The 14,628-nt window shown below is 40.8% G+C and overlaps 1 protein-coding gene across 13 annotated transcripts in view; it reads left to right on the forward strand.

Annotated features, from left to right (window-relative positions):
• Positions 1-14,628, forward strand: part of rasgrp4 (RAS guanyl releasing protein 4) — a 296,739-nt gene that overhangs the window by 34,723 nt on the left and 247,388 nt on the right. For 10 of the 13 annotated variants that reach the window (XM_069907490.1, XM_069907499.1, XM_069907503.1 and 7 more), the window contains one exon: positions 7,007-7,081. The exons of the other annotated variants lie outside the window; for them this stretch is intronic. The gene's annotated coding sequence lies outside the window, so the exon portion shown is untranslated. The remainder of the gene's footprint in view (positions 1-7,006; positions 7,082-14,628) is intronic. 13 annotated transcript variants of the gene reach the window in all.

Genomic DNA, 14,628 nt, shown 5'->3' on the forward strand with positions numbered 1-14,628 from the left:
ATGGGTTGAGTCTTTATTTTTGCAGTTTGATCTACTAAGTTTCTCCAGCATTGTGTTTTTACTTCCTTCTGTCCAACTCTGTTCACCCTCTTGTCTCCTGTTGGCTCTCAGGACTGACATGAACAGCAATACAACTGAGAGGTAGTAGGTTAAAAGTCAGAAACTGTCAGGATGTAATCTCAGCATAATTCCCTCATCACAAGCAATAAGTAGGAAGATAATTGGCTGCATAACTGTGTGGGTCAGTAGCTGCAAAGTATCAGACCAGAAGTCAACACAGAGGATCATCATAACCTTTGAGAAGACCACTGGGGTCTCTCTTTCCTCTATTGATGACATTCACCGGGAGCATTGGTTAAATAGGGCCCAAAGAATTATTGAGGACCCTTTCCATCTAGCACACAGGATCTTTGACCCACTATTATAGGAAAGAGGTACAGGAGCATCAAATTCAGGACTGCCAGGTTGGGAAATAGTTTCTTCTCACAGCATGTGAGATTAAATAAACCAAAGTACATGAAGCAGCAATAATTCATTTGTGGCACACGTGATGGAAATGCGAACAAAAAAAATCAAAGGAAATGAAGTTGACAATTCCCCGGTAAAAAGACAATAATTAAAAGTCTCAATTTTATGCAGATGGAAAGATTGTTCCTCTTGGCTCCCAACCTGACAGCTCGTGTCTTGTCATTTGGACTCAGAATGCTCATGTACCCATCCAACTCAATGTTCTCGTCCATGTTCCAGTTTGGAGAGTGAGTGAGCTGGCATGACCCCAACTGGCCAGCTGTGTTGGGGGTGTGGGAGCTGCCTTCTTCTAATCAAGTCTGAGGATGAATTTACAGGATTCAAGGATCTACGTCTGGTTTGAAGCGCTGAAGAATTCAGTCCACATGATATGTTCAACACTTGGAATTTCGTAACAAATAATGTGTTAAGCCTGCATTGAATTTATAATGACTAAATAGTTTTATTGGAACTGATTCAGGGTGATTAAATTCAGCTAGCTTTACTGTTTATTTTGTGACATTCATAGGAGATTGGACTTGATTCTCCAAAGTTGAAGATTTAATGTTTGTTTCACTAATTGTTGGAAGCTGATAGGGTGATGCCCATATTTCTAGGCAGATAGAACCCATGAAGAACAAAATAGGAAATGAAGGCTGGGATGGGTCTGAGCTCGGTGAAACTGAGCATGCTGTGGAGACAGTGCAGGATTGGTCAATGTGGGTGCAGTCCGGAAGACCATGTACACAGATGAAAGGGAGAAAGAGGGATGGGGGCATCTACACTGCACTTCATCAAGATCATTGCTGAATCTCTCCCTCAGCATCATGAATTTTATAAATTTAGACATACAGCGTGGTAACAGGCCCTTCCAGCCCACCAGCCCATGACACCCGATTAACCTACAACTCCCGGTATGTTTTGAAGAGTGGGAGGAAACTAGACCACCCAGATATGGGGAGAATGTACAAACTCCTTCCAGTGCTGGATTCAAATCCCGATCACTGGGGTCATAACAGTTTCGCTAACAGCCATGCCATCCTGTCCAGCATAGTTCCCACTCTCTAGAAATCTATCAGTTTGTTTTAAATGAGTTTCTAAGCCTCCTGTAATGTAGAGGGTCACCAAAGGTTCATCACTGTGTCAGAGAAGCAGCCACCTCCTCTCCCGTACAATGCACCCCTTATTCAGAAACTGTGTCATCTGGTCCACAACAGGAAACAATCTCCTGCATTTCATTCTCTTTTGAAAATGTTGGTGAATTTTTTTTTCTTTCTTTTAAACTCTGGAAGTTACCATCTCAATCAACTCAGTCTCTCCTCATAAACCCACCATCGTTGGAAGTAACTGAGTTCATCCTGATTGCACCCCCTCTATGAGAAGTGCATCATTGGGAGACAACAACTGGAATATGCTGACTCCGCTATCTAAGTCTCCCAATTTTGGATACCTTTACCAGGTTACCCCTCTGCTTCTTCGCTCAAGGGAAACCACACCAGGCTTGCCTGATCTCTCCCCATTACTGAAGTCCTCCAATCCAGGCAACATCTCCCCACATGCACAACTCACATGCCATCAGGAAAGAGAGATAGATGCCATAAGACTCGCACCAGCAGGTTCGAGAACAGCTGCTCCCCCTCCACCATCTCAACAATAAACTCAATCAGGGACTCACTTAAGGACTCAGACTTTCCACATTATTCCTATTGAATATTCACTTTTTTCTTTATTGCACAGTTTTTTTACATTCCTTTCCTAGTTTACATTTCTCTCTTTTGCATATGTATTTTTTTTTCATGAGTACTGTTTACATTTACCAATAAATAGAAATTCTGCCTGGCCCACAGGAAGAAGAATCTCAGGGTTGTATGTGATGTCATGTACTTTGTACTCTGACAATAAATTTGAATTTGAACTCCACCCAGATCCCTCCATTCATCAACTATGGGCAATTAATAGTGACCAATTAACCTGCCAACCAGTGGGATGTGAGAGGAGATCCGCCCTGTGATGTGGGTCTCTCCACACAGGCAGCTCTTGGGATTTATATTGAACCCAGACTTCTAATATCACGAGGTAGCTGTTCTTTGACCTGTGCCTCCCTTGTCCTGATGAAGGGTACGACTCAAAACATTAACTGGTTTCTCATTCCACAGGCAATGTTTGAGTGGCTGAGCTCTTCCAGCAGACATTTTGGTGCTTTAGATTCCATCATCCAAGGATTTATTTGTTTTCCATTACTGGAGATCTGCTCGTATGTGCAGAGAAATGCCTTAGTTTGTGGAGATTTCCCATCAAATTGCTTTGTTTCAGATGCAAAAAATATTTTATGTGAAGAGGATTGCTAATTTCTACAATCAGAAGGCTGACGCTAAAAACAGCTATAAAATCTAATGCAGTGGTTCTCAACCATTTTTCCCCATTCCCATACCACCTTAAGTAATCCCTTACTAAACATGGAGCATGCTCTGTGCTTCAAGGATTACTTAAGGTGGTATGGGAGTGGGGGAAAAAAAGGTTGAGAACCATTGATCTAATGAATTAATTTGGCAGAAGGGTAAGAGATGTGTGATAGCGCAATGCTGATATAGCATCAGTGACCTGGGTTCGAATCTGGCGGTCTGTAAGGATGTTCTCCCCATGTCTGCGTGAGTTTCCTTTAGGTGCTCCGGTTTCCTGCCCCCCCTTCAAAAACATGAGGAATGTAGATTAATTGATGTATTTTCATAGTTTATTAAATAAAAAAATTTTCATATAAAATGCAAAGTACGACAGAAAATGCATTCATTCCCATGACATCTGTGCCACTTACGCATACATGCACACGCACAAAGAAGTCTGGATTCTCAGTTGTTCTGGATTTCTGGCATCCGGATTTTTGGACTTTTACTGTAAACTTTCTGAAGAATTGGCTCAATTCAGGCATTCTGGATTCTGGTCATTAAATAGGTTGCAAACCAAGCTGGAACATGGGTGTGGAGATCACGATGAATGATTAATCAGTGTTATTGTCTGGAATGCAGGAGGACTGCCAAGGCCGTGCTTATTGTGTCCAAAAAGTTCTCTTCATTTTGCTCACTGCTTACACATTGGGGGGAGGGGAGTGTTGGGGTTGGGCGGGCATGGGGGATCCCCAATCCTGTTACAAACTTGCATAACTTAAAGGTCGCTTTCGCCTCATAAAAGAAAAGGAAAATCACATTGAGGTCAGGTGCCAGCTACGTCCTCCAAGGTGAACACAGGCAGGATTACCGTGGAAGAAAGGAAGTGCCTTCTGCATTGTGTGTCTTGGCAGAGGTGGAGATGTCTTCTTTCCCCAAAGGAATACAAAGACCTTCAAGCTCACGCCGAAAAGGTAGTGAGAAAGGCAAAATAAGCAAGATTATAGTCCCAAGGACTTTGATTATAGTATCTGAAGAAACTTAATACTCAGTATCAGAATTTATTGTCATGAACATGTCATGAAATTTGTTGTTTTGCAGTAGTATCACAGTGGAAATATTTCTATAAATCATCTTACAAAATAAATAAAAATAGTACAAGAAAAAGTGAAAGTGAGGCCGTGTCTGTGGTTAATCGTTCATTCAGGAATCTGATGGTGGAGGAGTAGCAGCTGTTGTCGAACTTGCTGGTGCTCATCTTCAAGAACCTTTTTCCTGATGGTGGGAGTCTTTGAGGATAGAGGCTGATTTCTTAAGCACCGCCTCTTGTAGATGTCTTGATGGAGTGAAGACTGGTGTCCATGATGTCGCTGGCTGAGCTAACAACTGGAGTATTTTCTTGCCCTGAATGTTGATAACGCCTATCATACAGTGATGCAGAATGCTTTCCATGGTATACCAGTCCAAGTTTTTGAGAGTCTTCAGTGACATACTAAATCTTCTCAAACACCTCACAAATTATAGCTGCTGGCAAGCCTTGTTTGTGACTGCATTGACAATTGTTAGGTCTGCTTTGTTCATGAATGAGTGAGTCAAACACCAGACTGAGTCGAAATCAAGGTTCTTTGTTCTTTATTGCCGGATTGTAACACTTGCAACTAACAGTGTTAGTTGGAGAAGGCGCATTCTGCTGTTATCAGCAAGTGGTGTTTTTTATATACCTTAGGATACGTACTTAGTAAATTATCATACCATGACATTGTCCAATGAATAAACTGTTGCTGTCCCTCTCTGCTAGCCTCCTGCACATCAATTTGTCATCCCCACTCTTGAGAGTACAAGGTCACAACTGCATCTTGTTACGGCCCAGCACTGGGTGACTCCCTCTACATTCCCAGCTCATGATGTTTTTACCTAACACATGGAGACTCCAGGACAGATCCTCTGAGATGTTAACACCCAGGAATTTGAAGTTCTTACCCCTCTTCACTGCTGATCCCTCAATGAAGACGAGTTCGTTTTGTCCTGACTTTTTCCTGCTCCACAATCATTTCAGTTTTGTTAACGTTGAGTGCAAGGTTGTTGGTGCAACACCATTCAATGAGCTGATCGATCTCCCTCCTGTTTGCTTCCTTTTTGCCGTTTGTGATTCTGCCGACTACCATGATGTCATTGGCAAATTTGTAGATAGCATTGGAATTATGCCTCGCCACAGAGTTGTGGGGGTATAGTGAGTAGAGCAGTGGGCTAAACACCCAACCTTGAGATGCTTAAGATACTTAAATGTATCTTTCAATCCTGTACCAAATGAACTGTACAATAAGATTCAGTCCTCCTGTTCTCTTCCTCCATGAAATCACTGAAGACATGGAAATACTTGTTTCACCCTCTCACACTATTGAAGACCACACCCACACCTTACAGCTGTTACTCAGACACATTCTTCTGAGGCTGCCACTCTGGTCTTCCACTCCTTTTTTAATGTGTTTGTATGTGAGTAGTGAAGCCGTGGAGTTAGGAGATGCCCAGACAAGTATGTGAGTTCTCTGTCCATGCTGGGCTTGAGATTCTTGGCACTATCCTGATTGTTCCTCCAGAATGAGTGATTACACTGGACAACAAACTTGGAAAAGGTTTTCTTCCTGAAAAAATAAATTGGGAATCATGACAGACCACTTCAAGCTGAACACAAAGATCATTTCAGATTTGCTGTATCACGTAGGAAGTTGGAGAAACATTAAATTAACTTTTATTGAATTTAGCAGGTTTAATTGCATAATGACGCTGACACACTGCTTTAGTTTAACTGACCAAAAAATGTTTTCGGACTGATTTTTGTTTGTACTCAGCACCTGATTCCTCTCGTGTCAGTGTCCAACAATATTCAGCCAACATTGATGGATTCCAGTCGCCCTGATACCACTTTTCTGTGGTCACAATGTCCTGGTGAAACCTTTCACCGTGTTCGTCACTGACTGCAGGGATGAAATCCAAGTCTGAATGCAGAACATGAATTTTCAATGACACGTTGCACTTCATAGTTTTTAAATGAACTTAAAGTATGACAGAAAATCACAAAAGTTATATCTTAAAAAAAAATGGTACCTGATAGGAAAATTTTAAGGTGATTATCATGATCAGCCCCATATCCATAAAATGCACCGAAAGGTGTTCAGGAAACAACATTTTCATTGTCCAGTGTTATGAGCCAGGGATTTCCAAGATCCAGTTGGGATCATTCATATTTTCCCACAGAAATGTCTGAGTGTAACTGGGCTTCAGAGCTGAGAACAATATGGTAGGATCCTTCCTGCTGTAAAAGGTAGGTAGGTATCGCATGATGTTCAGACTGACATTTGTGCCCGCTCTAAGGTAAATCTTCAGAGTCCTTCTTCCAAACTGAGCAAATGCTCTGGTGAATAAAATGGTGAATCTCATCAACGCCTCCTTATTGAGAAATGACATCTACACACACACACACACACACACACACACACACACACACACACACACACACACACACAGTACTGTTAAGTCTGTAGATGAGCTCACTCTTGCAGTGAGCTGTTGGCATTGTGCTGAGAAAGTTTGAAAATATAATTGGGACAATAACGTATCTTTCTTTGATAATGTCACTCACTGACCCACTCTCTCTATGATGTGGAAAGAATTAGCATTAAACAACTAGAGAGGTAAAGGTTCACCTACCCTCTCTGACTCCCTTGTTGGAGATCCTTTTGGATATCACTGGAAGAGCCATTGCTGAGGGTACAACTACTGAAGGTAAGACATGAAAGTCTGCAGACACTGTGGTTGAAGTAAAAACACAATGCTGGAGAAATCCAACAGGTTGAATAGTGTACTTTATATCGCAAAGATAAAGATACATAGCCAACAGTTTGGGCTTGAGCCCTTCATCAAGGTATGAGCAAAATGTAGGTAGGCCTGAACAAAATGGTGGGGGGTAGGGGAGGAGGGGCAGGGAGGCCCCTGCTGAAGCTGGCCTTCATAGACATTCCCTCTACTTTCCTCTCTGTCCACAATCTCTTCTCACTGACCACTTGCTTAACATGTATAGTAAACATTTAAGGCCTCACCATTCTTATCATGTTTTCCAGAGGTACATTCTCCTGCATCTGCGTGGATTTCCTCCAGTTGCTCCAGTTTCCTCCCACATTCCAAAGACACACAAGGTTAGTGAGTTAATTGGTCACAGGGATGTATTTGGGCAGAGTGGAGTTGTGGGCCAGTGGTGTCTGTTACCGTGCTGTCTCTCCAAATTAAGTTTTTAAAATTCAATTAAAAAAGTAGCCAAGGTTCATTGGATCCCAAGCCTCATGACTTTCTGTATGAGCTTGCCATGGGGAACCTTTACAAATGCCTTATTAAAATCCATTATCACCACATTTACTCCCTTAACTTCATTCATTTAGGCTTGTGAGGCATGACCTGCTCTCACCACTCCTGGTGCCAAGTATTTCATTATAACACAGCCTTCCATTGTACAGAGCATTCTGTATAATAGTTTCAGGTGAGAGGAGAGCATGATAACCCTCTTTTCTGGCTTTTATTGACAAACCCCTTACCTCCCATCTCCTCCATGTTAGATACCTCTGCTCTCACCCCACCTCCTCCCAGACAGCACAAGGTTAAGAGTTCCCCTCGTCCTCAATTTTCACTGCACCTGACTGATTCCACTGCTCTGGCCAAAAGACTCTCTGCACTCACCTGAACTATTCCTCTCATGATTTTGTGTACCTATGATATCAACTCTCATCCTCCTGCACTCCAAGGAATAAAGCCCCAGCTTGCTCAACCTCTCCCTGAGTCCTGGCAATATCCTCGTTAATCTTCTCTGCATCTGTTTTTTTTTGTTCACACTCAGGTCCATTTGCCACATCCAACTGTTCTCCCAACATCAACATAATCCCAGAACCAACCACGTATCATAATCCCATCCCTTTCTAGTTTCCATAGGGACCATAAAGAGCATCTGTGGACAGAATGTGATTTAAATGTCTTCCCCGAATGATTAAAGTTTTCATCACTACATCCTATGTCGTGGTCTAATATCTTTCAAAACCTTCAGGTTCTTAATCCTATTCATTCAAGGTGTGAGATAAAATCTCTTTGATCTTCATTCACTATAGAGTACATTCTGGGTTTAACTACAGAATTATTCCGACTAAAATGACTGTGACTAAAAGCAAGAAACCCTAAACCCATCAAAATTCTGACTTGCTGCAGCCACACAGGTACACATGGCCGGCACCAAGGGGGTGAGCCATGGGGATTGTCCCCCCAAATGACTTATTGTGGCCCCCCCCCCCCCCCACAGCACTATGTCACTAGTCTCCACAAGATATAAGCAGCATTGGAGGGAGGGAAAGTATGACGGTGGCGTCCAGAAGAGGTTCACAACAGGTAGGAGCCATGCACCCTGCTGAACAAGTCTTCGAACAGCAAATTGTGCCCCCCACTTCCCCCTGCGGTCACCCTAATGCCCTCTGATTAGATTTATTCTGACGCTGATCCTGGGTACATCAGATATAATGTACACTAAATTAATGTGCAAAGACCGAAAAATTGACAAAAATATAAAAGATCAATAAATATTCACATTTACAATTAGTGCAAGAGAAACAAGTGACATTTCAATGGAGCAACAAATATTTGAGGTTCCTGGAGTTGGTAATGGCTAGGATAGTACAGGGAAGTTCCAGAATCTGATTGTTGATTAAAAACTGTTCTTGAACTGGGAGATGCTAGACTTCTGTTCCTTCAAGATTTCTTTATTGCCAAATACTAGCACAGAACACGTATATTTCACCAAATTGCCTTCTGCCTGCCGTAAGAGTCCCTAGCCCCTTACAGTAAGAAAAAGAGAAGCAAAAGAAAGTCCCTTCATCCTGAAGTTTAGCAGTGAGAAGAGATTGTGACCACAGTGTTTTTTTTTTAAATGATGTTAGCTGCTTCTTGAGGCAGTGCCTCACACAGTTATCTTCAATGTGCAGGAAGTCGGAGCGTACAGCGTGAAAACAGACAATTTGGGTGTGTCGACCAAAATGTCTCACCCACATAGTCTCACCTGTCGTCATTTGGCCTATAAAACCCATCCTATCTATGCATTCATCCAAATATTTCTTAAATGTTGCAATAGTACCTGCCTCAACTACCTCCTCTGGCAGTCTGTTCCATACACCCTCCACCCTCTGTAAAAGGTTTACCCCTCGGGTTCCTGTTCAATTGCTTTACCCTCACCCTTCCTCTGGGCAAAAGACTCTGTGCATTGACCTGCTTTATTCCCCTCATGATTTTCAAGTTCATTGTCATCTGATTGGACAAGGACAACCCAATGAAACAGCGTTCTCCGGTCCTTGAAACAAAATCCTGCAGTCATACAACCCGACATAACACACATATAGGCAAACAATACATATGCAGGACAAGTATTCATCTAGTCAATAAATAAATATTGTTTCATGAATATGAGAGTCTCGGATGGTTAGTGAGAGCAGATCTTTTAATCATTCAGCATTCTCACTGCCGATGAGAATTTTGTCCACCTCTTTGAGATCACTCCTCATCCTCCTGCGCTCCAAGGAATAAAGCCCCAGCCTGCTTGACCTCTCCCTGTAGCTCAGGCCCCCCAAATCCTGGCAACATCCTCAGAAATCTTCTTTGCACCTCTTATTTTTCTTGGTTCACACTCAGCTCCATTTGCCACAGATAGTTTCATTTGCTTCATTCGTCATTTGAAATAAAAATTAAAATACAGAGCACCATAAAATTTACAAAATTCCTCCAGGCTTGGATGTTGGATATCTGAACTTGAAATTGAGGAGCAGAGAGCTCTGCACAGAAAAGACCACGATAGGATCTCTCATGTGGCAACACAGGTGCTGAGAGATGAAGAAAGTTTACCTTTTAAATTCAATCGTCGGGGTCACTGATGAACTGATGGGCACAGAAGAAGATAAATCAAACTGTTAAAAATCTTAATCCTCTCTGGTATTTTTCTGTGAACACAATGGGAAGAACAATTTTTAACAACCATGACTTTGTGGTTGGGTATTTTCAAAAGGTAATTCCACTGATGGAGCAAACAAAATCCCAGTCGGTCTGTTCAAAGGAACAGACTGCTAACCCTCATCAATCTAATCAAGGCTGCTTTGTGCAATTAATGAACAGAAGGAACACGATTCATGGCCATACAGAGGGTCATTAGAGCAGCCAGTATTTACCGGGAGCTTTGCTCAAAGATTATCGAGGACCCTTTCCATCCATCACACACTATCTTTGACCAACTCCCATCAAGAAGTAGGTACAGGAGCATCAAATCAGGGCAGCCAGGCTGGGTATTAGCATCTTTCTGCAGGCTGTGAGACTGATGAACAGTATCCTGTAACGAAGTAAATCATCTAAAAATATTTACATTTATTTATTTTAAAATATATCTTGACGTAACTATTATGTGGGTGGGTGGGTGCACGTGTGTGACTCTGCGCTTGTGACCGCACGTATGACTGTGTGCGTGAATGTGCACCATGGTCCAAAGAAATGCTGTTTCATCTAGTTGTACGGGTACAGTGATAATGAACTTGAACTTGACAAAAGAGTGCATGAAACTGGAGGCAATTGTTTGATGAATAAGGTTGGTAAGTGTTTAGGGAAGAGGATACAGAATAAGAATTTAAAGTAAATGTAACCATTTCTGCTCACTATAGTCTGAACCTTTTCTCCATGCTGTATGACTATGGCCACAGATCTACTGGATTGTCATTATAAAACCTATGTCGTTCACTGTTAACATTCAAGAAATTAATTCTGCTACCTTGACACATTCTGCCTGTATGTGACTAAGACACACCATGTGGTTGACCTTTAATGTCCATGTTAATGGAAGTTTTTGATATCTACACAAGTACAATGTAAAGATGACTGAAATAGGACCTGCTGCAGCCACACGTACACAAGACACACCACCTACAATCATAGACATTAAATTACCATAATATGTCAAAACAGAAAAGGATAAAATAATTATCAAAGGATAAACCAGTAAATAGTCACAGTTAGTGGAACAACAAGTGATGATTCAGGCATGTAGACAGATCTTCTGGAGTGGCTTATGGTTGGGATAGAGTTGTTCAGGGAGGTTCAGGAGCCTGATAGCTATTTTTGAACCTAGAGGTGCTGGTGTTCAGGATTCTGTATCTTCTGCCTGAAGGTATCAGTGAAAAAAGGTGTGGCCAGGGTGATGGGGGTCCTTTATGATGTTGGCTGCCTTCTTGAGGCAGTGCCCACACAGATGCATTCCATGGATGAGAGGTCAGAGCTTGTGATGGACCTGGGCTTGTTTGTTACCTCTGGACCCTTCTGCAATCCTAAACCCTTGCATTTCCAAACCAGGCTGTGATGCAACCAGTCAGAATACTTTCCACAGTGTACCTGCACTGATGAGATCAACTGTAGTATTCAATGACATGCCAAATCTCCTCAGAGAAAGTAGAGGCAGTGATGTTCTTTCTTCATAGATATCTCAATCCAGAGATGTCCTCCAATGCGTCGACTCCCAGGAACTTGAAAGTACTAACCCACTCCACTAACATCCCATCCATGAAGACAGGTCAGAATCAGAATTTATTGCCATGTCATGAAATTCATTGTTTCACAACGGCGTCACAGGGCAAACATTCCTATAAATCACCTTACAAAATAATTTAAACAAAAATAGTGCCAGAAAAAGGCAGTGGCTGTGGTTCATTGTTTGTTCAGGAATCTGATAGCAGAGGAGAAGAAGCTGTCCTTGTACCGCTGAGTGATTGTCTTCAGGCTCCTGTCCCTCCTTCGCGATGGTAGCAGAGTGAAGAGGGCATGGCCTGGTTGGTAGTGGTCCTTGAGGATAGATGCTGCTTTCTTAACACACTGCCTCTTAATGATATCCTCAATGGAGTGAAGTTTGGTCCCAGACCGAGTTAACAACCCTCTGGAGTTTTTTTCTTTTCCTGCTCCGTTTGCCTCTGCTTCTTGAAGTTGACAGTGTTTTGTTTGGAGCAGCCTAACTGGTCGCTAAGATCAGGAGACAAATAGGAACAGAAAATAAATGCTGTGTTTTCCAGTGATGTTTTCATGTTGGAATAAAAACCTACTGCCTAGGTAATTTTGCAGCCTTTACAAACTATTTTCTGTGTCTCTGTGGAAATTTATAAAGAGGATTGTATCAATTTAATATTTCTAAAAATTAAAATCTAACTCCAAACCATCCATATCTCTTTCAATCTTGTCAGAGGAATCAGTATGATGATATTAGTTAAGGGATGGCTCCAAATTTAGTGTATTTTTATTATATATATTTCTGATTTCAATATCTAACATCTCTTAACACTTCTTTGCCCAATCACTTCTCTTTGACAGATGAAAATTTTTTTTCTCTTTAGGCCGTCTTGGAGCACTTTCACTGTGATACAAACGCTCGTCAAATTGATGGGTGCATTCAAAAGAAATAGCACAAATATTTTTTTCTATCAAATATTCACATCCAAGATCTGTTTCAAATTATTATTACGTATGTGGAAATTGCAAAAGCATTTCAATTGTAAACAAGGATTATCAGTTAATGCAGTAAGATTAGAACATTAACTCTGTATAATGTTAGGCCTACTTTAATTCAATAAACATACCACAACTTTGTTTATATTCATTCATCCTTGTAGATTAATTGATAAAATAATTCCCCTGATTGGGACATTGGAGTTGTCTTTTTCTCGCTCTCTATGATCTTAAATTCAAATTCTACAACTCAATGTAAACACAGTATTACTTGGCATATAACACGGTCAATCTACTTTAAATCCTTTTTACGTCATGAATCTGGTAATATAACCAAACGCATAAGTACCTTTTGAATGAAGTTTATTTGAAGTAAAACAACTAGCACAGACAAGTTGAAATAATAGTGGTAAATTCCGGAAAGAACTGGCTATAGTTCTATAGTTTTCATTTACTCCTTCAATATGTACATCAAATATCAGGAGATGTTACCAGGGGAACTGTGTCTGTAAGTGACTGCTATAACAATCAAAACTTGGTTCTCATTATTTTTTGTAATTCTTTATTTATCGCACTATGAACCATATCAACCAATATATTTACAGATGCATCTCTTTAAATATTCACAGTGACATTTTCTCTTTTTTTTTCCCCATCCCTTCCTTCCCCCTTCCCACCCCCCTCCAAAAACAGTAAATATTGAACATATAAAATACAATAAAACAGTATCTTTATACAAAAGGAATACAGACAAAAAAGGCGTATCATCTACTTATTCTCATTAAATCTGATCGTGTTTATCTTCTTATCATTTTAGGTGGTGGTGGTCCAAGGCCTGCTCTTTCTGCCATGTTCCATATATGGTTCCCAGGTTTTGTCAAACATTGTAACTTTGTCTTTTAAATTATATGTGATTTTTTCTTCCAATGGGATACACTTAAACTTGGTTATATATTCCATTAATGTTTATAGTCATATAGTCTAAGGTGGCCATCTTATATCTTTATTTTCACTTCTTTTCCGCCTCTTCATCACCTCCATCCCTTTTTTCCATTACTGTTTTTTAAGTTTTCCTTTTTAATCTCAGTATATGACAACGCATTTAAGACATGAAATACCCCAACAATCCCCACAAGCAATAACCTTTTAACCCCAAATGAACCTACCCTCCTTGGATTGCCTCCTGTCCCTTGACGGCAACCACAACTCCCCTTTCCATTCGGTTTGCGAATTTACTCGCAAGCGTCAACCAATTTCGCAGTGACCATTATTCTCCCACTCCCAGCCCCCCCTATACTTATAACAAAGCTCTCTTTTATTTCCTTCTTCTCCTTCTCTTATCTATCTTTAAATCTTTATATATACATGATCTTTACTTTATATTTTTACATATTTTTGTATATTTTCTTGACGGTCATCCTTCTTGTCACTCCTCCTCCTCTCTTCTCCTGTCCTGCAAATGTTCAGCAAATTCTTGGGCTGTCTTTGGGTCTGAGAATAGTCTATTCCGTTCCCCAGGAATAAATACTTTGAGTACTGCTAGATCTCTTAATATAAAGTTATACCCTTTCTTCCATAAGATTGTTTTCGCTGTGTTGAATTCCTTCCTCTTCTTTAAAAGCTCGAAGCTTATGTCCAGGTAAAAAAATATTTTTTCTCCTTTATATTCCAATGGCTTATTGTCTTCTCTAACCTTCTTTCTTGCCTGCTCCAGTATGTTTTCTCGTCGTATATCTTAGAAATTTTACCAATTTGGATCTCGGTTTTTGATGTGGTGGCGGTTCCAGTACGAGTGCTCTATGTACCCTTTCAATTTCTATTTCTTCATGTGAAGCTGTCGTTCCCAGCACTTTTGGGATCCATCCTTTTATAAATTCCTTCATATCTGACCCTTCTTTCCCTCCTTTCAGGCCCACTATTTTTATGTTGTTTCGCCTACTGTAATTTTCCAAAACGTCAATTTTTTGTGACAATAAATCTTGTGTCTCTTTAATTTTTTTTCGCTCTCTTCCAACTTCCCTCTTAAATCATTTATCTCCATTTCTACACCAGCTTCTCGTTCCTTCACATTTTCTACTCTTTTCCCTATTTTAGTCATGACCAACTCTAAGCTTTTCATTCTGTCTTCAGCTCTTTTTATTTCTTTCTTGATTGAACTAAATTCTGATGATGGCCATTCTTTTAATGA

This window comes from Narcine bancroftii, chromosome 13 (assembly GCF_036971445.1).
Source record: "Narcine bancroftii isolate sNarBan1 chromosome 13, sNarBan1.hap1, whole genome shotgun sequence".
In the NCBI taxonomy this organism is placed as follows: domain Eukaryota; kingdom Metazoa; phylum Chordata; class Chondrichthyes; order Torpediniformes; family Narcinidae; genus Narcine; species Narcine bancroftii.